This window comes from Mastomys coucha, unplaced genomic scaffold (genome assembly GCF_008632895.1).
Source record: "Mastomys coucha isolate ucsf_1 unplaced genomic scaffold, UCSF_Mcou_1 pScaffold22, whole genome shotgun sequence".
In the NCBI taxonomy this organism is placed as follows: Eukaryota; Metazoa; Chordata; class Mammalia; order Rodentia; family Muridae; genus Mastomys; species Mastomys coucha.
In genome coordinates, this window is record NW_022196905.1 from 10,628,568 (window position 1) to 10,650,705 (window position 22,138).

The following is a 22,138-nucleotide window of genomic DNA, read 5'->3' on the forward strand; positions in this document are numbered from 1 at the left end:
TAGGCGGTTTCCACCAAGATGACTTGTAGATTTCTAATTTAAAAACCAGGAAGGCGTTAAGTTTAATATACATTTGGATCTAAAATCAATTCACTTGGGCACGGAAGAAAAGAGGGTGAGGAGAACTGTTTTAACGCAAAACCACCGGGAAACTCTAGAAACACAATATAGCAAGTTGGATGCAAACCCAGACACGGAACTCAAAAGTGAAGCAGCTTTTCTGCCAGCAACCCGAATCTTTAAGAAGAAGAAAAAAAAAAAGTCTCGCACGTTCTCAGCACCACAACCACCACAGTGAGCACACACACCCCAGCTGTGACGGCAACAACTCCCGGCCTCTGCTGCCCTGCTCCCGCCCCGATCGTGACAGTCGGGGTCTCCAGGCGGCCGGCGGGTGCTCCCCAACCTGCCCGGCCCGGCCTCCGCTGCCTTGGGCTCCCGCCTGGCCCAGCACAGCACCGCCCCCCGCCCGCCCGCCCGCCCGCCCGCCCGCCGGAGCCCAACCCCGGGGAGCCTCCAGCTCGGCCGGGAACTCACCACAGGCAGGTCCGCCCGGGGCTAACGCATCGGAGGGGTTTCCGCCCACCCCTCAAGCTATGCCCGCTCCATGCGGGGCACCCCCGCTGCGGGGCCGACGGTAGCTCGCCGAGGCCGGAGCTACGACTCCGGCGTCCTCTGCTTACGCGTCGGGAACATTATACAATGGTGGAGGAGGCAGCGGACAGCCGGGAGGAAGCAGGAGGCGGGCGGAGGGGACGCCCGGGCCGAGAGAGGTACGGCTCGTGCTCCGGCACTCGCCGTGCGGGAGTGACGTCCGCCTGCGAGCCTCCGGCGAGCTCCGGCCAGGCCCCATAGGCCCCACCCCCTGCCTGGCCGGGCCCCGCCCCGCCGGCTCCGCCCCTACAGCCTAGGTCCCACCCTGCCCCTCCCACCTCCAACCTCAGACCCCGCCCACCCGTGCTCTTCAGGCCCAGGTCCCCGTAGGCCCCGCCCCAAACCGGTCGGGACCCGCCTCAGCTTCTCAGGGCCCGCCCCGGACCCGCCCAGGTGCCATAAATGCAGATTCCCTCAGGGTGAATGCTCAGGAAGCAGCGGGCAAGCACCAAGCTTCTGCAGCCTGCTCTGTGGACTGAAGGCTAAATAGGAGAGGTAGAAATGGGAACGCCCAAGCCGGACGGCCACTACTGCCACTACTAACCCACACACACTGGAAAACAGGCAGATGACAAAGCGGGTGATGACAAAGGCAGCAGCGCGGGCACAGTCCGTGGAGGAGCGCGACCACAAATATGACAGGCATCCGAGCTATTTGGCCACTTGGGCCGGTTGTCGGGAGTGTAGGGTCCACCAATGGCCCTCGGAGATATCGGAATGGGGGGAGGGGTCAAGGACTCCATCTGGAGCTGGCGACAGAAGTTGAAATGGATCACCAAGTAGTACCTTTGGAGCCGGACATACCAGAGTTGCATCCGGTATAGAGACCTAGCAGCCAACCAGAGGGAGACCCGGCTTGGAGAACACAGGGAACCAACCAAAGGCGGGGCCCTCTGTCCACAAGTTTCACGCTGATAGCCTTATCTTTCCCATTAAAAACAACAACAACAACAACAACAAAATCCCTAATGTTTTTAACTACTCAAACTTAGCAGGAGGCTTTATATTGTCCTTAGTATTAGCACAAGTGCATGTGTCTAAGTGGTTCAAATTAAAGAGGACTAAGAGGCCAGGGACAGCTCAACTGAAACATGATTACTTTTAAAATGACATGTACATTCCACATAAAGATATTACAAAAGAAATTCAGGTACCTTAAATTTTTGGCTGCCACTCCAATCAATAATTTCTCTTCAGACCACTTTGCTGTTTAATGGTCCACGACACTAGGTGTATTTAAGGATAATAAAGCTTTAAGACTTAACATAAAGGTCTTAAATATCAAGACAAATTTAGTCCGACTCAAACTGTTCTGTAGTGATTTGTTATCATTCGAGTTGATGATCCTATCAAAATTAAACATGAGCCAGCACCAGTTGTAGGACCCCTAAACTAGGTAGGCAGAGACGGGCAGATCTCTTAGTGTAAGGTCAATTTGGTTCTATATAGGCAGTTGTAGGCCAGCCAGGGCTAAATAGTGAGAATGTGTAACTATTATTATAATGTGAGCTAAATGGTAAAGGAGACAATGTCAGGTTTTATCAATTAGGGGAGTAAGAAGGGTTTTTTTGTTTGTTGTTTTTTTTTTTTTTTTTTGGGTTGCTGTTTGTTTTTAGCAAATCTTTGGCATTATCAAAATCTCATACAGATATTTCAGGAGGTATAACCAAAATCAGCTAATTGTATATCTCTTTGGCAAGTCATTAAATAGCATTTAAAACAGCATTGCATAGAGTACGCTCATGGCCCTATGAGGTCTTGCTCAGTGGCATAAACTTTCAAACATTTTGCTGGAGCGCCAAGGTATTTTTCATTTCTAGAGTTCTGCATTTGGAGACAACACTAACTCCTCCTGGCTCTAACCACCCACTCACTTAGACTCTGAGTGCTCACTTTAAGAAACCGCCATTGAAATAGAAGCTGCAATAATCTTCCTGTGATGTCTTTGTGGGAGGCCAGAGGTATTTAGTTCTGTTGAATTTAAAATGAATTGAAACTGTTATTCATGAATTGAAGTTAGCAAAAGACAAGGAATTTTATACTAGGATATTTCTTAACAAATGGCTTTCCAAATACAGTGTTCCTGCACAAAAGAAAAGCCAAAATGAAAGTGGCATCTTAGTGTGTCCACAGAATGAACACATGTTGTCTCAAGTCTATGTTCTGTGTGTGCTTACCTAAAAATCTGAGTTCTGAGGTTGCTTCTGGGGTGAGACATCGTACAGTTTTATTTTCGAAGGCTTGGTAACTTATCACTGCATGAGTTACAAATCTAGAATCTGGTATATTTGCCCAGTTAGTCAAAATGTGAAGTGGCAGCTTCAACAGCTGCCAATGTGGTCCAACATCAGGTACTTCTGTTTCCCTGCTCCTCCTCACCCTGCTGGGTTCTATGTAGGTCAGCACAGCAATCTAGCCAATCCTGTCTAATCTGAAATGTTTAAAGATAAAGGAAGACCTCCCTGTACTTAAAAACAAAACCAAAAAATTTACCAGTAAGAGTGTATCTGTGAACCACGTGCATGCTCTGATCCTATGAGGCCAGAAAGGGTGCTGGATCCTCTTGAACAGGAGTTACAGAATGCTATGAGCGGCTGTGGTGGCGGGATCCTCTACAAGAGCAGCAAGTATTCTTAACTGCGGTACCATATCTTCAGGACACCTTCCCAGAACTTTTGAAGTATACTCAATGAGTGAAGGCTTTTTTGACTTGGAGACAGGCTCTCTTTCCATAGCTCTATCTGTCCTGGAACTATGTAGACCAGGTGGGCCTCATCCTCAAAGAGATCTTCCTGCCCCTGCCCCTGCCCTTGTCCCTGCCCCTGTGGGGTGTAAAGGTATAGGAAACCATGCTGGACTTGATTTTTTTTCTTTATATAGAAAAATATTAGTTACTTCTATAGAATGATCAAGAAATGCTAAGTGAACCTGTTCATTTGGTTTATACATTTTAAAAGTCCATTTAAAATAATCTTAATCTTAGGGGTTCATCAAGAATTCAGACCTTCTCTATCACAAGTTAGTAGGTCATATTTAACTATCAGGAACAGATCAGTTTAGGGAGAGGAGAAGCATTCCTTTGCTTCAACATAGAACTGTGATGGTGAATTTTGAAAATTCTGAAATCATGAGTTCATCCAGAGAGGTCTCCTTGCACAGCTGAATCCTTGATACCAGATGACAGTCCCCGCTTCTCCTCTGAAATGCTATGTATGTCCTTATGTCCTACAGACTAGTATTTGAGTGTGCTAACTGAAGGGTGCTTTTAGCACTTAATCAGCATTGCCAGAGAAACATAAGGGACAAGTCAGATATATGAATCATGAAACAAAGTTTATTTATTGATTTGTATCTATGTATGATTTTTTTTGTGTAGAAAGGACGGGACCAGGGTGTGAGGCTCAACTACTGAGCTATAACCACAGTCTGAAAACAAAGACAAGCTTCAAAAACTTCAATTTTTCTTTCAACTTAATTCTAGTCTAGACTTGAAGCTGAAATATTAGCAATCATCTATCTATCAACATTTCTAGCCTTGGCTTGTGTTAGAGATGAAAGCCTTCCTCATGCCCAATGACCAAATAAACTAATGTACTCCAACAAACTGTGTTCTGCCCTCTACTTTGTCAAGCCTTTCTCCTGCTCCACCTTCAAGTCTCAATTCGACCAAGCAGAGCTACAGCCCTAAGGTAGGGATCTTTTTCTACAAGGTACCACACTGTTCTAAACCGAGGTGTAATGGCTACCAGTTATGCTTCACAAGCACTTCTTTATTATTATTATTATTATTATTATTATTATTATTATTATTATTATTATTAGATATTAGCCCTTTTCTTTTTCTAAAAATCTGACAGTGTCCAAATCTTAGCACAGAACACAATCTCTAAAACAACATTTGAGGAAAAAAAAAACCCACCAAACTTTCCTATTTCTCAATAGTCTCCACACACTGGTTCTACATCACCGGGAGGAGTCTATAAACCACCTAATTCTTAGCAGGAACACTCTTCTCACACACTCAGAACATCTGGATTCCACAGATTACCAAGGGGCCAGCACCCAGGACTTTCTTGTCCTAGCAACCAACTAGGTGAGATAAAGTTTCTTTACAAAGAATTCTGAGATTTACAACTCTATTACTGAGCTATGATTAATTAATGACTCAAAAGTGTGTGTGTGTGTGTGTGTGTGTGTGTGTGTGTGTGTGTGTGTGTGTGTGTGTTTGTGCGATACATAAGTGTGTATGCCATGGCCCATATGTGGAGGTCAGAGAGTAACTTCTGGAAATCTGTTTTCTCCTTTCACTATGGGATCTAGGGATTAAACTCTGATATCCCAGGCTTGTCCAACAAATACACCTACCCACTGAGCCATCTAGCTGGCCCAATCTGTGACTTTAGAGTCTTAGTCTGTTGTTTCACAGATCTCAGATCAGCATGGCTTCTATTGAAACAAGCACTGGGTTATTATGTTAGATGATTCTGAGCCTAGCTCTTTAGCACCAGCACTGGGAGGCAGTATTAGACCCTTGGCATGGCTGAGCTTGCTTCCAAACCTGGCAAAAATAGTACTTTGGACTCTGCTTTCTGGAGCCCTTTGTAGGAGTCTAGGAGTCTCTGAAAGGGAACTTACACTCTTGTTATGCTATGGAGAAATTTTAGGACTGAAAATAAGACACAATGCTTTGTAAGTTGCTCAGCTTGTCTAGAAGACTATAAAACAAATCCGCCTTCACGCAATTCTAAATGCAAGTAGAAATTTAAATGGAAAAAATGTGTTTGTTCTCTTCAATAAGACATGCTCCTCAAACCTTTTCACATCCAGATAATCACTCAATCATCCTCTGGTTTCCAAGGCTAGAGAAAAGCAGGACATCCCAAAGCCTCTCACATGGGCCCACTTGTTTATCTCCACAGTGCACTGCTGGGCCACACAGAGCAGATCCAGCTCTCCATGTCTCCACAGGCAGGAAAGGAACTCAGGAGGGCCAATACTGAACAATTCAACAAGCTGACACCCAGGGACAAAGATGACCTCATGACTGCATGGCTTACCATTCACTGAAGATCTCTGGAAGCCAGAAGACACCCTGACAAAAAGGTGCCTTTTCCTCAGGAAGATCTAGAGTTAGGGTGTAGGGATAGATAGGGGAATGAACTGTGCCAGAATTGGGTGTCACTGAGACCCAAAGATAGACTAGGATATAGATAAAAAAACAGTTCTTTCTTTTACCAAAAACTCTAACTCTGTTTGTCCTTGGCCTTATTTTAACCCACAGAATAAACAACCCCAAACCACAAAACAAAAAAGAAATCATATCAGCACACTCACCAATCCTTCACTAATCTCCAATCTGCTCATAAACTAGCCTTTCTGTCTGTCACCCTATCACTGGCCTCTAGGACAGCATGTGGCATGGAAGCGATCATTAAGTGTGTACTTTACGAGTACTGGAGGAAGGAGTGGAAAAATCACAGGGTCAATTCTTTATAAATATACGTTTATCAACAAATAAGTTGTGCCAGGCAGTGGTGGCGCACACCTTTAATCCCAGCACTTGGGAGGCAGAGGCAGGCGGATTTCTGAGTTGGAGGCCAGCCTGGTCTACAGAGTGAGTTCCAGGACAGCCAGGGCTATACAGAGAAACCCTGTCTCGAAAAACCAAAAAACCAAAAAACCAAAAAAACAAATGAGTTGTAATATTTTACACAGCCTAGTTTCAAACTTATGGGCTCATATATTCCTGCTACTTCTACCTCTCAAATAAGAAACTACAGACCATTTCTTGTTATGTTCTCACTGTGTGTGCGAATATGTGTGTGTGTGCATGTGTATGTATTTGTGTGTACATGCATGTTTGTGTATATAAACTAAAATATTCGAGCAGTGTTTCTGAACTATTGTTAACTACAGATCACTATTGCAATATTGTATTTATGACTACTTTTAGCATCTTTGTACTATATAATCCAAGTTGAACCTAGTTAAAAGAAGTAACTGGTGGCTCAGAACTGACCCTGTGCCACAGCTCTTCATACCCAAATACCACCAGGAGAGAGCTGGTTTCCCAAGAGTGCTGACATGCCTGTAGGCACAAGTAAGACCACTACTTCTGCTCAAATTCCTGGCCCAAGAGGCACCCGCCCAGAACCATCAGGACACAGGAACCAAGGAACAGCCATAGAGACAGGATCCTTCCGATTTCTGCCTACACCCTGGAGCTGACCCTGTGCCACAGTTCTCCATACCCAAATTCCTCCCATAGAGAAATGGTCTCCCAGGAGTACTGACACACAGGCTTGCTGGAGGGACAAGCCACAGTCAGAGACAGCAAGACCAGCTAACACCAGAGATAACCAGATGGTGAGAGGCAAGGGCAAGAACCTAAGCAACAGAAACCAAGGCTACCTGGCATCATCAGAACCCAGTTCTCCTACCATAGCAAGCCCTGGATATCCCAACACACCTGAAAAGAAAGACTCTGATTTAAAATCATATCTCACAATGATAATAGAGGATTTTAAAAACATAAATAACTCCCTTAAAGAAAAACAGGTAGAAGCCCTTAAAGAGGAAACACAAAAATCCCTTAAAGAATTACAGGAAAACACAACCAAACAGGTGAAGGAATTGAACAAAACCATCCAGGATCTAAAAAGGAAACAGAAACAATAAAGAAATCACAAAGGGAGACAACCCTACCAATAGGAAACCTAGGAAAGAGATCAGGAGTCATAGGTGCAAGCATAACCAACAGAATACAAGAGATAGAAGAGAGAATCTCAGGGGCAGAAGACACCATAGAAAACATTGACACAACAGTCAAAGAAAATGCAAAATGCAAAATGTTCCTAACCCAAAACATCCAGGAAATCCATGAGAAGACCAAACCTAAGGATTATAGGTATAGAAGAGAGTGAAGATTCCCAAATTAAAGGGCCAGTAAATATCTTCAACAAAATTATAGAAGAAAACTTCCCTAAAGAGATGCACATAAACATACAAGATCTGGGCAGTGGTGGAGCATGCCTTTAAACCCAGCACTTGGAAGGCAGAGGCAGGCAGATTTCTGAGATTGAGGCCAGCCTGGTCTATAGAGTGAGTTCTAGGACAGCCAGGGCTATACAGAGAAATCCTGTCTCGAAAAACAAAAACAAAACAAAACAACAACAACAAAACCATACAAGAAGCCTACAGAACTCCAAACAGATTGGATCAGAAGAGAAATTCCTCCTGTCACATAATAGTCAAAACACCAAATGCACAAAACAAAGAAAGAATATTAAAAGCAGTAAGAGAAAAAGGTCAAGTAACATATAAAGGCAAGCCTATCAGAATTACACCAGACTTCTCACCAGAGACTATGAAAACTAGAAGATCCTGGGCAGATGTCATACACACCCTAAGAAAACACAAATACCAGCCCAGGCTACTATATCCAGCAAAACTCTCAATTACCATAGATGGAGAAACCAAGATATTTCATGACAAAACCAAATTTAAACAATATCTCTCCACAAATCCAGTCTTACAAAGGATAATAGATGGAAAACACCAACACAAGGAGCAAAACTACCCCCTAGAAAAAGCATGAAAGTAATCTTTCAACAACCCCCAAAAAAGACAGCCACACAAACATTCTTCCACCTCTAACTACAAAAATAACAGGAAGCAACAATCACTACTTAATATCTCTTATCAATGGACTCAATTCCCCAATAAAAAGACATAGACTAACACACTGGCTACTCCAGAGAACCAAATAACCCTATCAAAAAAATGGAGAACAGAGCTAAACAGAATTCTCAACTGAGGAAACTCGAATGGCTGAGATGCACCGAAAGAAATGTTCAACATCCTTAGTCATCAAGGAAATGCAAATCAAAATGACCCTGAGATTCCACCTCACACTAGTCAGAATTGCTAAGATCAAAAACACAGGTGACAGCAGATGCTTGCAAGGATGTGAAGAAAGAGGAACACTCCTCCATTGCTGGTGGGATTGCAAGCTGGTACAACCACTCTGGAAATCAGTCTGGTGGTTCCTCAGAAAATTGGACGTAATACTACCTGAGGACCCAGTGGTAACTCCTGCTCATATACCCAAAAGATGCTCCAACATGTAATAAGGACACATGCTCCACTATGTTCACAGCAGCCATATTTATAATAGCCAGAAGCTTGGAACAACCCAGATGTCCCTCAACAGAGGAATGGATACAGAAAATGTGGTGCATTTACACAATGGAATACTACTCAGCTATCAAAACAATGACTTCATGAAATTCACAGGCAAATGGATGGAAAATATCATCCTGAGTGAGGTAACTCAGTCACAAAAGAACACACATGGTATATATTCACTGATATTAGGATATTAGGTAAAGAGCATGATACAACTCACGGACCACATGAAGCTCAAGAGGAAGGAAGACAAAAGAGTAGATGCTTCAATCCTACTTAGCAGGGGGAACAATATAATCAAGGGAAGTAGAGGGTTGGAGGGACTTGGGAGGAAGAGAGGAAAGGGGAGGGTAAAAAGAGGGGCAGAATCAACTTTGGGAGGAGATGTACAGAGGGTCAGGAAATTGAACAGAGGTCTGTAGCAATGGGGATGGGATCTGGAGGCAGCAACCAGAAAGTCCCAGATGCCAAAAAAGCAAGAACCTCTTAGGACCCCACAGGGATGACATTAGCTGAAACACCCCACAAAGGGGAGGGAAAACCTGTCAAGACCATATCCAGAGGTTAGGCATGCCCACCACCCCCTGGTTTAGGGATGGTGCCACCCACCCATCTCCAAGATTTTAACCCAGAATTGCTCTTCTCTAAAGGAAATACAGGGACAAAGAGTGGAGCAGAGACTGAAGGAAAGGGCATTCAAAGAGTGCCCCAACTGGGGATCCATCCCACATGCAGACACCAAACCCAGACACTATTGTGGGTGCCAAGAAGTGTTTGCTGACAGCAGCCTGATATACTTGCCTCCTGATAGGCTCTGCCAGATCCTGACCAATACAGATGGGGGTGCTCGCAGACAAAGCTTCAGACTGAGCACAGGGACCCCAATGGAGGAGTTAGGGGAAGGACTGAAAAGGAGTCGAAGGGGCCTTATCTGGCATCAATGGGAGGGGAGGCCCTCGGTCCTGTGAAGGCTTGATGCTTCAATGTAGAGGAATGCTAGGGCATCAAGCCAGGAGTGTTGGGTGGGTGGGGGTGCACCCTCATAGAAGCAGGGTAAAGAGGGATGGGATAGGAGGTTTGCAGAGGGGAAACCGTGAAAGGGGATAACATTGAAATGTAAACAAATAAAATATCCAAAAACAAGACAAAACAAAACAAGAGGAAAACTCAAAGCTGAGTCAGAAGGGATGATACAGTGGTTATGGGAGGAGTTAGAAAAGGATGAGTAAATATGTTCAAAGTATAAAATAATGAAAGAATTTATAAAGTTTGGTTTTTGAAAAAAACAAAAAAGAAGAAGAAGAAGAACTAACTGGCACTTACTGAGTATACTTTGAGACCTTACCAGTAAATGTCAATCTACTGCTTACTTCCTTATGAAGATTTGTCTGTCCTGCTTACTCTAAGAAAGTGCTAGTTAAGTCATATATACAAATAAAGTATTCAGGGGCTGGAGAGATGGCTCAGTGGTTAATAACACTGGCTGCTCTTCAGGCTGTTCAATTGAACTGTGTTCAATTCTTAGCACCCACACACTGGTTCACAATCATCAGTCCCAGGGATCCCAAGCTGTCTTTTGACCTCAGGAGAATGCCAGGCATGCACATGGTACACAGACATATGTGCAGACAAAACACTCATCCACATAAAATGAAAATAAATAAACCTCAAAAAAATTAAATGCCAGTAATTAAACATGCTATAAAAATTAGCAATCAATTTTAGGCCAGCCTGACCTACATAGTGAGTTCCACGGTAGCCAGAGCTCCAGAGAGCCAATGTCCAAACAACAACAACAACAAAACTAGCAATCAATTTTGATTGCAAAGAAAACTTGCCTAAATGATAGAAAAATATTTTTGTCAAAGCATTACTATAATACCGGATGTCTCTCATGTTCCAAAATCAAGTACATTTATATGATTAGCTAGACTAAATTATATTTTCTATCATATTTTTTATATCCACTGTAGTAACTGTATAGAATCATCTTCTAAGCACCTGTGAAAGCTGGATATGGGAGGGCTACGTACGGTCTTATTACAAGGAACTGTAAGGCAGCCCAGGAGTGTAAGGCAGCTTGGGCAACACAGGAAGACCCTGCATCCCACCAACAAATAAATGGAAAATTTGTCTCTTGTGAATAAAGAGACCCTTTGAGCAGAAACAGGATGATACTTATAAAGTGATATACTCAAATAATTTTTTTAAACCATGGCTATAAAATTTCTACTTTGAGAAGCTGAAAATTCAAGACTTTAATGGATATGTTTGTGAAAAACACATGTGCGGAAATATAGGTCTCCTCCTCTTGCTATGCCTTGCTGGGGATAGAACCTAGGGACTCATGCATCCTGACTAGGAATGCTGCCAGCCATGGAGCTACAGCCCCAGCTCAATATTACCTTCTCTTAGTATTGGATGTAGAATTGTTTAAAACTGGTGGGTGGGGCTGGTGGCATGGGCCTTCAGCCAGCACACGCACATTAACCTCAGCATCCTTTGTCCCAGCTCTTGGCAGAAGGGGCGGCAGGAGCTTCTCCATGAGTTTGAGACCAGTCAGTCTGGTCTACATAGTAAACATTTAGGCTGGTCTAAGCTACATAGAGACCCTGTCTAACCACCAGAAAAATAAAACAAACAATAACAATAAAATATCTATTGCTAGGTGGACCTCTGTGAGTTCAACGCCAGCCTGGTCTACAAAGAGAATCCAGGACAGTCAGGGCTTGTCACACTGAGAAACCCTGTCTCAAAACAACGACAATGACAAAACAAACAAAAAAAATCTATTGCCAGAGTGAAGGAAACTGTTTCAAAATTATCCAATATCTGGTCTTGGCAGCATACACCTATAATCCCAGCACTCCAGAGACAGAAATAGGATCAGGAGTGCAAGGCATCTTAAGCTATGAATTCAAGCTACTTGAGACCCTGTCTCAAAATAAAATAAAATGTAGTACTAGTTCTTTGCTAGAAATTGAAAGCCTTTAATTTATATATATATATAAAAATTTATATATATATATATTATATATATAATATATAATTTCAATAACTGCAGCTGCTTCTGTGGGGCCTTCCATCAGTCTGTCAATTCCTACTGTGTTTTCTGGAGTCTTGACTCAAGCAACATCATTTCCTCCCTACTTCACTCTGGATATACGGTCAGTAGCTGCTTCTTGTTATCACTGGTGCTCCGCTGACCCTTTATTAACGTCTCCTTGGATGAGTCGTTTATGTATGTACAACTCAAAAAAAAAAAAAAAAAAAAAGATACTCAAAGCACAAACTTCAGGTTAAACAATCAGTAACTTTGGTCACATTGAAAGCTAAGTATCTGTTAAACAAAGTAACTCTTAAGTTAAAGGCAAGGCAAGGATTATCAAGTAATATATGAGGTCAGAGGGCAAAGTTCAGATCCCCAAGAAGGTCTGGGATATTTCCCTCTTTCTTTCCATAGCTCCAGCTTCATGTTCAGAGTGAGAATTTATCTCAAAAAGGTGGAGGAGACAGGCATGGGCAGAAGGCATGGGCAGGAGGATCTCTGTGAGTTTGAGGCCAGCCTGGTCTACAGAGTGAATCCCAGGACAGCCATGGTTACATGGAGAAACCTGTTACATGGAGAAACCTTGTCTTCAAAGAAAAAGAAAATTATACAGTGGAAGGACAGGTAAGTGATTGTTTGAGGAGAACCTGGATCCTCCAAACCCAGAGAAAGTCTGAGCAGGTGTGATAGATAGCCACCTAAAATCTCAGCACTTCACGGCAGAAACAGTGGAAATCCAAGGCGAGCTGGCTAGACTGGAACGCTGAATTGGGGGAGATGCCCTGTCTCAATGTACAAATTAGAGAGTGACCAAGGAAGACAGTGAACATCAACTTCAGGTCTCCACACGTGCCCACACATGCACCCACACACATGAAACACACAGATGCATACCATACATACACACGCAGACAAGTAACTGAGGTAGAAGTGACTGAGGACATTGCAGTGTCCACTTGGATGGATGGACGGACGGACGGACACACACACGCGCGCACACACACACACACATACACTTTAAGGACTCTCAGAAATCCTTAATAAGTCTGTAAGTGGGTTATAAGCTGAAGGGTGCACTCATATCTTCACACATGCAAGCTTTTCTTAACTAGTGTTCAACAGGGAAATAAGTCCTACAGAAAATGATTTAGAAAGCATATCCTCAGGTCTCCAGAGGATGGCATAAGCACGTGATGTTCTAGCAAGTATTTAACTACAGGACAAGACCATAATGGATTCCTTATGACACCAGGGATTGATTCTTTTGAAGAATTCTTGACAGAAGGGCTACATCCAGAGAATGGAGAAACTTGTTTTTATCACCATGGAGCCACAGAATTAACAAAACAAACAAACAAACAAACAAACAAACAAAAACCACTACTTCAAATGGCAAATACTGGAAACATCAAGCAAGGTTCCTCAAGATGAGGACAAATCAATGCATCTGAAAACTACAATGCTTTCAAAGAACTAACATTACATATTCTCAAAAAATAGCTCAAGACAATAAAGCAGGTTATAAAACACAACAATGTAACACCACTTGTATAAAATACTATAGAGCAAGCAAAAGTGGTGGCACACATCTTTAGCACTCCCTAGCACTGGGGAGGTAGAGGCAGGTGGGTCTCTGAGTTCAAGGCCAGCCTGGTATACATAGGGAGTTCCAGGCCTGTCAGAGATACAGTGAGACCCAGCCTCAAAACAAAGCATGACAAAGTATGTTATATAAGTATACTGTTTTACAAGTATATATATATATATATATATATATATATATATATATATATATATGAACCATACAAGCTACAGGAGCGATAATAAAGTTCATAAAAACAGTGTCCACTGTTAAGGAGAGGAGGAGGATAGAGTTGAGGAAAGACAGAGTCTAGAGTGTTTGATTTCTTTTAAAAATATCAAAACCAAATAAACCTGTTACAATTTAAAAATTCTAAATTTATTGTTTCAGAATAAATAGGTAAAAAATACATTTTCTTCTCTCTCTTTTTGTGAATCCCATGGTGCAGAACTTATAAGGAGATTTTTATCTACAGTTTCTGATGTGTGTTAAAAAGAAAAGCTGGACATGGGGCCAGAGAGAAGCCCTGGGGTAAGAGCACTTGCTGTGGTCAGGGAAGAGCAGGTTCAGTTCCCAGCATTCACGTGATGGCTCACAATTATCTTTTAACTCCAGTTCCTGGGCATTGGATACCTTCTTATGACCTCCAGAGGAACCAGGCACATATGTGTGCACAGACATACATGCATGTAAACACTTACACACATAAAAATAATGAATACTGGACATATGTATAGTCAACATTCATCTCCCATGATTTTGTAGTACTTTATCCCTCTCATTAATTTTGAGATACTACCCTACATTAAAAGTATAATTATATTTTTAATAAAGGGCTGAGCAGGAAGCATGGTGTCACACATCTATAATCTGAGTGCCTGAATAGAGACATAAAGGTGCCAGGTTCAAGGCCTGGGTTACATAGTGAGACCCTGATTCGAACTAGATAAACGCAAAGCTCAAATGCAATGTTAAAGCAACCTGCAATTCTTAAGGAGAAGGGTGTCTGACAGGGTTTACAGTTGTGCTTGGGCATATTTCTTTATTGCTAGCTAATGTCTACCATTCCAGAAAGACCATAAGCTTTCTCTCAAAATATGAGGGCTATTGGGCCATTGGCTATCTTCTCAAAACTAGCACATACATTTATTGTTTTATCGCCTTATTTATTTTATTTTGTTGATCTGACAAAACTAACCAAGCACTTTACTGCTGGGTTATATCTCTGTCGTGTACAATCTTTTACATTTTAGTACAGAGACAGTCTTGCTAAGTTGTCCAGGCTGACCTAAAACTTGCTATTCTCCTGCCTCAGAATCTAGAGTGGCTAAGATTACAGATACCTACCACTAGATCCAACGTTTTGTTAAATTGAAGCTAGCTCTCCCACCCCCACTCCCACTGCCACCCCCAGTATCTTTCCCAGAGATATTCAGGTACCCCTAACTGCACTAACAGCCTGGCTCCGCCTTTGTGCATGCTGATACCTGATCTTGATGTCTGTACACAGCATGTTGTCAGAGTGTGTGTAGTGTGACTCATTTTCAAAGAGACTGTCTTGAAACAAGCCTATATTTTAAGTACACACTTCTCTGCAAGCTAGCAGGCACTCTGAAGCTAGGTGGTTCTAAATAAAGAACTCTAGTCAACAACAGGAAATAACTCCCACAGAATACAAACTCTCACCAACTCTTGCACACAGTTCACAACAGCCTTTTGTTCGGCCCATAGCATGCCTGAGGTCTCTCCTCAGAGCATGCTGGGGCCTCACAGAGCCACGAAGCATTTTTCATTCTCTTGCTTGTGTCCTTGCTTCTTCCCCTCTGAGGAAATGAACTTACAGAAATTTCTGTGAGACAGAAGGACCAGAAAGAAAACAAGGCAACACTCTATTGTAATGTTGCACTGTCTTCTCAATTTTTTTTTCCTTTTTGCTTAAAAATTTGCTTTTCACCAGGCATGATGTTACACTCTTTCTGCTGGCTAATTTTATCTCACCTTGACACAAACTAGAGTCATCTGAGAGGAGGAAGTCTCAATTGAGAAATTGTCTCTCTAAGATCAGGCTGCACACAGGCCAGTAGGGTGTTAATTAGTGATTGCTGGGGGAGGGCCCAGCCCATTGTGGGTGGTGCCAACCATGGGCTAGTGATCTATCTATAAGAAAGAAGGCTGAATAAGCCATGAGGAGCAAGTCAGTAAGCAGTACCCATCCATGGCTTCTGCATCAGCTCCTGCTCCCAGGTTCCTGTCCTGGCTTCCTCCAATGATGGACTAGGAAATGGAAGTGGAAGCCAAACAAACTCTTTCCTCCCCAACCTGCTTTTTGGTCACAATATTTCACTGCAGCAATAGAAACCATAACTAAGACAGGCTTGTGATCCTAGTGCCTGGGAAGCTGAGGCAGGAGGATCATGAGTTCAGGACCAGCTAAGCCTAGACAGAGAGAGAAAGTGTCTCAAAACCAACAAACACCTGCTTCCCATCCAATGTATATGACACCACATGCACACCCACACACCCACACCCACACAAATGCACACATGCACACACAGAGACATATTCATTCACCACACACACACATATTTTAAAGGAATGTGCTCACCTTAAGTGTTTGTCTCTTAATAAAGATGCAGTGTTTATCAGCCCATAAAAATCTAGTTTGATGGATTATCAATATTTATCCTTGACATTTCAACAAAGCAATGCAACCAGAAGACACGTTAATATTCTTTTCAAGATGTCCATCTTGAGTCTTAAGAGAAAGAGGAAAAACTTAAGACTTCAAGCCAACCAAACGTAACCATACCTAGCTGGTGCTTTTCTCTTTCCTTTTCTACTGGGATCAACTGTGATGCTGACAACACAGGCACTCCCTCCCAACAGGAAGCTGACTGTGGGCTGGCATTTCTTAAACGCTCAGTGTCACCCTCTTCTAGCAGTCAACAAACCATAGACTCAGCGGGCTTTACCCTTAAGACAAGAGGAATCCTCTCCCACATGATGGCTGAAGCGTGGTGGGCACAAGCAGCTCTTCCTGTCTTCATCCTTCACAGCTTCACTCCGTCTTCTGCTCCAAAACACCTGCACCGGCCAACCCAGAGCAGGGTCCAGGTGTCTGGTAAATGCCATGACACTTCTTCGGTGGCAGCCACTGCCCACCTCCTGCCAGCTCTCCTGTTGAGCCACAATCAGTCCCCCTGCTCCCCCCCCCAACTCTGACCACCCCTACTTTGCTGTTTCTTCCCTCCTGCCTTGTCAGAGACCTGCAGCTCTAGACTTTTCCCTCCAGGCTGCAGCTCAAACCCACCACTGTACATACTGGACAAGTGCTCTACCGTGAGCCATCTCCAGCCCTTAGAATGAAAACAAAACAAAAACACCTCCCAATAGCCTCTGGCTACAGTCTGAGGTCAGAGGGATGTATGTACTAGGAGTGGGGTCAGCAACAGGGGTTGTTGGTTAGGGTACCCACATCACATGTAAGGAAAACTCTCACTAGGCAACTGCGCTCACTCTCAGGGCACCTATACACTAATGACTCATCTCCCACCTTAGTTTTTATTTTTTTTCTTTTTCTTTTTTAATGTAGGCAGATCATAGGTACATTCTAGTCCAAATCAGGGCCATTCCTGGAATATGTTTGTTAACCTGCCATAATTACTAATAGCATCCTGTTTCAATCTCTAAAGAGTGCTCCTTAGAACAATAACTGTATAACTTGCCTGTTTATACTCCCTTTCATATCAGATATCTCCACTGGTTACCTAAAGACTTGTCCAACACTCACCACACATCTAAAATTGGCCAGGGAAATGATGAGATGACTTGGTAGGTAAAAAGGCATTAACCACGGAGCCTGATGACCTCAGTTCACACCTTGGGATTCCTCAAGTTGTCCTCTGACCTCCAGACACACCATGAATGCTCCTGCCTTGTGCCCATTTCCAAATAAAGAAATGCTAAATAAATTAAACCGGCTTAGTCATGTCCTCTTGAAATCTGTGCCTCTTCTGAAGTCCCACAAACGGCTAAGCCACCCATACCCACTTGGTGTCTGGGTTGGAAATTGGGGTTTCAGGGAATTATCCTCCCATCCTCACCCTCACCCAAGCTTTCTCCTGCCTGTTTCCAAGCACATCCTCTCTCACCTACTTAGCCCTAGGCAAGCCCCCAAGTCATCTTTCACCTTAGTCACTGTGACAATCCATTTTCAAATTTCTAGTCTTAAGTGTTTTTTCCCTCTGATCCATTCATATCACAAGCTATCGGATGATAGCATGGTCAATACTAGACATACAAAATGGAGAGAAGGACTGCAGGGATAGCAGTGGGCAAACTCTTGCCTAGCATGTCCGTAGCCTGGGTTTAACTTCCAGCACCACCACCCAAAAAAAAGAAAAGAAAAAAAAGACAACAAAATTCACAAGAGATGTTTCTCCGGAGCTTCCAGGAAATACTATTCCACTGTGATACAGTAGGTCACATGGTGAGGCCACAAAGCCAGGACAGTGAGGAAGTAGGCACTAAGGTACTGATCAATTTTAGGGCTGTCAGCCAAGGGCATTTATCAAGGTCACTACAGGCAAAAGGAGCAGCCTGACAAAGACAGGGAGGTGAAAAAACTAAACAAGACAAAACCCCCACAGGATACTGGCCTGCATCTGTGGCTAAATTCCAGGAGTGAATGGCCATTCAGAAGATTAAAGAAATCAACAGAAGGCTAGGGCAAGTCAGGAAGAGATTTCCATGGAAGAATGGCAAGGGGACACAGAATGATCTTAGAATTTATTTTGAACCAACAGAGGATATATATTCCCCAGCACCCCCAGCCAGGTAACTGTGGCTGGCCTGGAATTTACTGTGTAGACCCTGTTGACAGTGAATTCTTTGGTCCTTTTTTTTTTTTTTTTTTTTTTTTTTTTTTTTTTTTTTTTTTGTGGTGGTACTAGGAGTTAAACCCAGGCCTCAGGCATACCAGGCAAGCATCTGGCCCCTGCCTCTGCCTCTGCGTCTGGAGTGCTGGGATTAAAGCTGTGCACCATCACAGTTGTTTCAAAAATAATTTTAAACAATTTTTTTAGATTTATTATATTTTCATTTTATGTGTATGAGTTTTGGGCCTGCATATATGTTTGTGCCTAATGCCCACAGAGGTCAAAAGAAAGTGTCAGATCCCTAGAACTAGATTTCCCAGTGGTCATGTCATGAGCCACCATGAGAGTATTGAGAATGGAACCCAAGACCTCTGCAAGAGTAAAAAGTGCTCTTAACTACCGAGCTGTCTCTCTAGCCTCTTAAAAGTATTTTTCTGAGGAGTCCAAAGCATATTTTAAAACTATAACAATTAAGAATTGAATCCTGGCATTAAAAAAAAAAGAATCTTTATTGAATACTTGAAGCAGCCCCACTAACTAACTACAAAGGCTTAGTATTTTCAAGAAGGCATTACTAACGGCATGTGCACTGCAGGCACTGAAGGAAACTGAATATGGCCCTTTATACGACAAACAACACGTCACAGATTAAATAGCATTAAAAATCACAAACATTAAAAAAAGCTGACAGACATTGTAGATAGACAGTTGATTTCAAAATGAGATAAGATCTTTCCAAATAAAAATCATAAACATAAGAAAAGCTGACAGACATTGTAGATTAATAGCTGATTTCAGAACAAGATAAGATCTTTCCAAATAAGCCAGTGAGAAAAGATAAAATGATGCTAAAAATATCAAACATTTATTAAAAATGGCAAGGAAACTGAAAAAAATACAAGCTAGGTATAATATTTGCAATACAGACAACATAGACCATTTGTATTCTACAAATCAGTTGGAAAACATCAGCACTAAATTAGAAAGACACTGAAATCAAGTTGGCAAAAGACAGAAGCTAATAAATACCATAAAAATACAAATTCACCTAATAAAAGCCATACAAACATAAAGACATAGAATGTCCATGAACCAAGTTGGCTGGGGAGGTTTATAACTGGTGAACATCAAGTGGACGGGATTGTCTCAGGGTTACTGATGGGATATGAACTGATTTGACCTCAGACAGAATAGGGTTTGGTCATGTGTATCCAGAACCTTTGAATGTTTTATCTGTAATGCAGGTATCTCATTTCTAGACATTTATCCTACTAAATTGATCAGATCTATACATATATTCAACAAATATGTATTTAATGCCTACTGTATGTCCTAGGTCATAAAAGAGAAAAACAGAATAAAGCTAAACAGAGGCATCTGAGTCAGGACCTGCAGAAACTCTCAGGCAGAAGAATTAGAGGTGGGGAGAGCCAATACACGAGGCCTTGTGGATAGGAGGATATGAAGTGGAGGTGAGAAGGTGTTGGGTTGGTTAATATGAGAGGAGACAGGGACTGGGAGGACCTCATGAGTGAATACAGTGACTGCCTTTTACCCCACATCAGACGTGTAGCAATGCTTGCAATAACCTGTCACCTAACTATGCGTTCTTAATTTAGGGTCTTGTGATCCTATGACACAAACTTACTCTTTAGTTCTGGAAGCCAGAAGTCTACAAATCAAGGTGTTAAGAGGCTGAGTTTCTTCTTCTACGTCCCTCCTTGTCCCTCCTATGCTCGAGGGGCCCCATGCACTTCTGCAACTTCAAAGCACTTCATCCCAACCACCATCTGTCCATCCCATTTCCTCTGCCTGCTCCTTATGAAGTCCTTCTCTCCAGCCCTCACACCAGCCAATTATTGGACTTAGGTCTAAGGCACCGTTTGCTATGTTTTCTGTAGCATGTGGGTAGAGGCAACATAGTAAACCACATGCTGATCATAACATCTCAGCTTGGTGACTCCCAGAGAAGTATCAATAGAAAAACGCACAGGAAGGTCTTTTCCAAAAGTATACCTTCCTATGTCCCACCCAGATACATGGAATTAGGATGTTTAGGTGCAAGCACTACCGACACATGGCTGAGCAAACCTCCTGGAGATCTGTAACCTCTAAGGTCCAACTGTGCCTTAGGTTTCTTACCTGAAGAGCTTAGTCATAAATGTCCCACTAATCTCTCAGGATCATAAGAAATCAAGGTAGGTAATGTATGTGGAAGCATGTTACAAAGGCCATGTATGTATCATTGCTGATCATTAAAGGAAATTGAGGCAGACAGGAAATGGTAGTGTTAGACAAAACAGTTCATTCTGAGACTCCAATTTTTCAGAATGTACAAAGCAAGGACAACTGAACTCTTAATAGAGAAGAGCATCAAAAAGCCCCACATGTTACCATATTCACTAGTATCCATTCCCTGCCCTGAACTTTTGCTTTCCTTTTTTTCTTCCTTTCTCTCTCTCTCTCTCTCTCTCTCTCTCTCTCTCTCTCTCTCTCTCTCTCTCTCTCTCTCTCTCTCTCTCTCTCTCTCTCTCTCTCTCTCTCATTTTGGACAGGGTTTCTCTATGTAGCCCTGACTGTCCGGGAACTTACTTTATACACCAGGCTGGCCTTGAACTCAGAGATCCACCTGTCTCTGCCTCCCAAGTGCTGAGATCAAAGGCATGTGCCTCTACCATTCTGCTTTTAATTTTCAATATATTTGACTTTCCCCCCTTAAACCAAAGACTATTGTCTTAGTCAGGGTTTCTATCCTGCACAAACATCATGACCAAGAAGCAAGTTGGGAGGAAAGGGTTTATTTGGCTTACTTCCACATTGCTGTTGACCACAAAGGAAGTCAGGACTGGAAGTCAAGCAGGTCAGAAAGCAGGAGCTGATGCAGAGGCCATGGAGGGATGTTCCTTACTGGCTTGCTTCCCTGGCTTGCTCAGCCTGCTCTCTTATAGAACCCAAGACTTCCAGCCCAGGGATGGCACCACCCACAAGGGGCCCTACCCCCTTGATCACTAATTGAGAAAATGCCCCACAGCTGGCTCTCATGGAGGCACTTCCCCAACTGAAACTCCCTTCTCTGTGATAACTCCAGCCTGTGTCAAGTTGACACAAAACCAGCCAGTACAATTGACCCCTTGTCAACTTGACACAAACACATCACTATTAAGCCTCGACCCTTACTTTCTTGTTCATCCCCAAGATCTAAAGTCCCATAGTCTTTACATATTAAAAGTTGAATCAATTTAAAATGTCCAATATCTTTTAAAATTCAAAATCTCTTAACTGTGGGCTCCACTAAAATACGTTCTTCCTTCAAGAGGGAAAAAATATCAAGGCACAGTCACAATCAAAAGCAAAACCAATGTCTGGGATCCAACTCACGATCTTCTGGGCTCCACCAAGGGCTTGAGTCACCTCTCCAGCTCTGCCCTTTGTAGCACACACCTTGTCTTCTGGGCTCCAGATGCCTGTACTCCACTGCTGCTGCTGTCCTTGGTGGTCATTGCATGGTACTGGCATTCCCAAAACACTGCTGTAACTAGACTTTACCAATAGCCTCTCATAGACTGTCTTCACGGTGCCAAACTTCAATTCCTTTGCATGACACCTTCAGTCCTGGGCCACCAACTGCAAACTGAGGCTGCACCTTCACCAATGGCCTTCCATGGCCTCTCACTGTGCCGAGCCTCAGCTGCTCTTCATGACCCCTTCGTGCGGTCAAAAGCAGTACCACCTGGGTGACTCTTACACGTTACCAAGTCCTGCTGCAGCACAAGGTACAACCTTGGCTAT

General features: G+C 43.1%; 1 protein-coding gene across 3 annotated transcripts in view; it reads right to left on the bottom strand.

Annotated features, from left to right (window-relative positions):
* Sertad2 (SERTA domain containing 2) overlaps positions 1 to 22,138 on the bottom strand; it is a 110,255-nt gene that overhangs the window by 21,357 nt on the left and 66,760 nt on the right. Inside the window, exon 1 of one of the 3 annotated variants that reach the window (XM_031342427.1) lies at positions 538 to 846. The exons of the other annotated variants lie outside the window; for them this stretch is intronic. The gene's annotated coding sequence lies outside the window, so the exon portion shown is untranslated. Of the gene's footprint in view, positions 1 to 537; positions 847 to 22,138 lie in introns of those variants that run through there. 3 annotated transcript variants of the gene reach the window in all.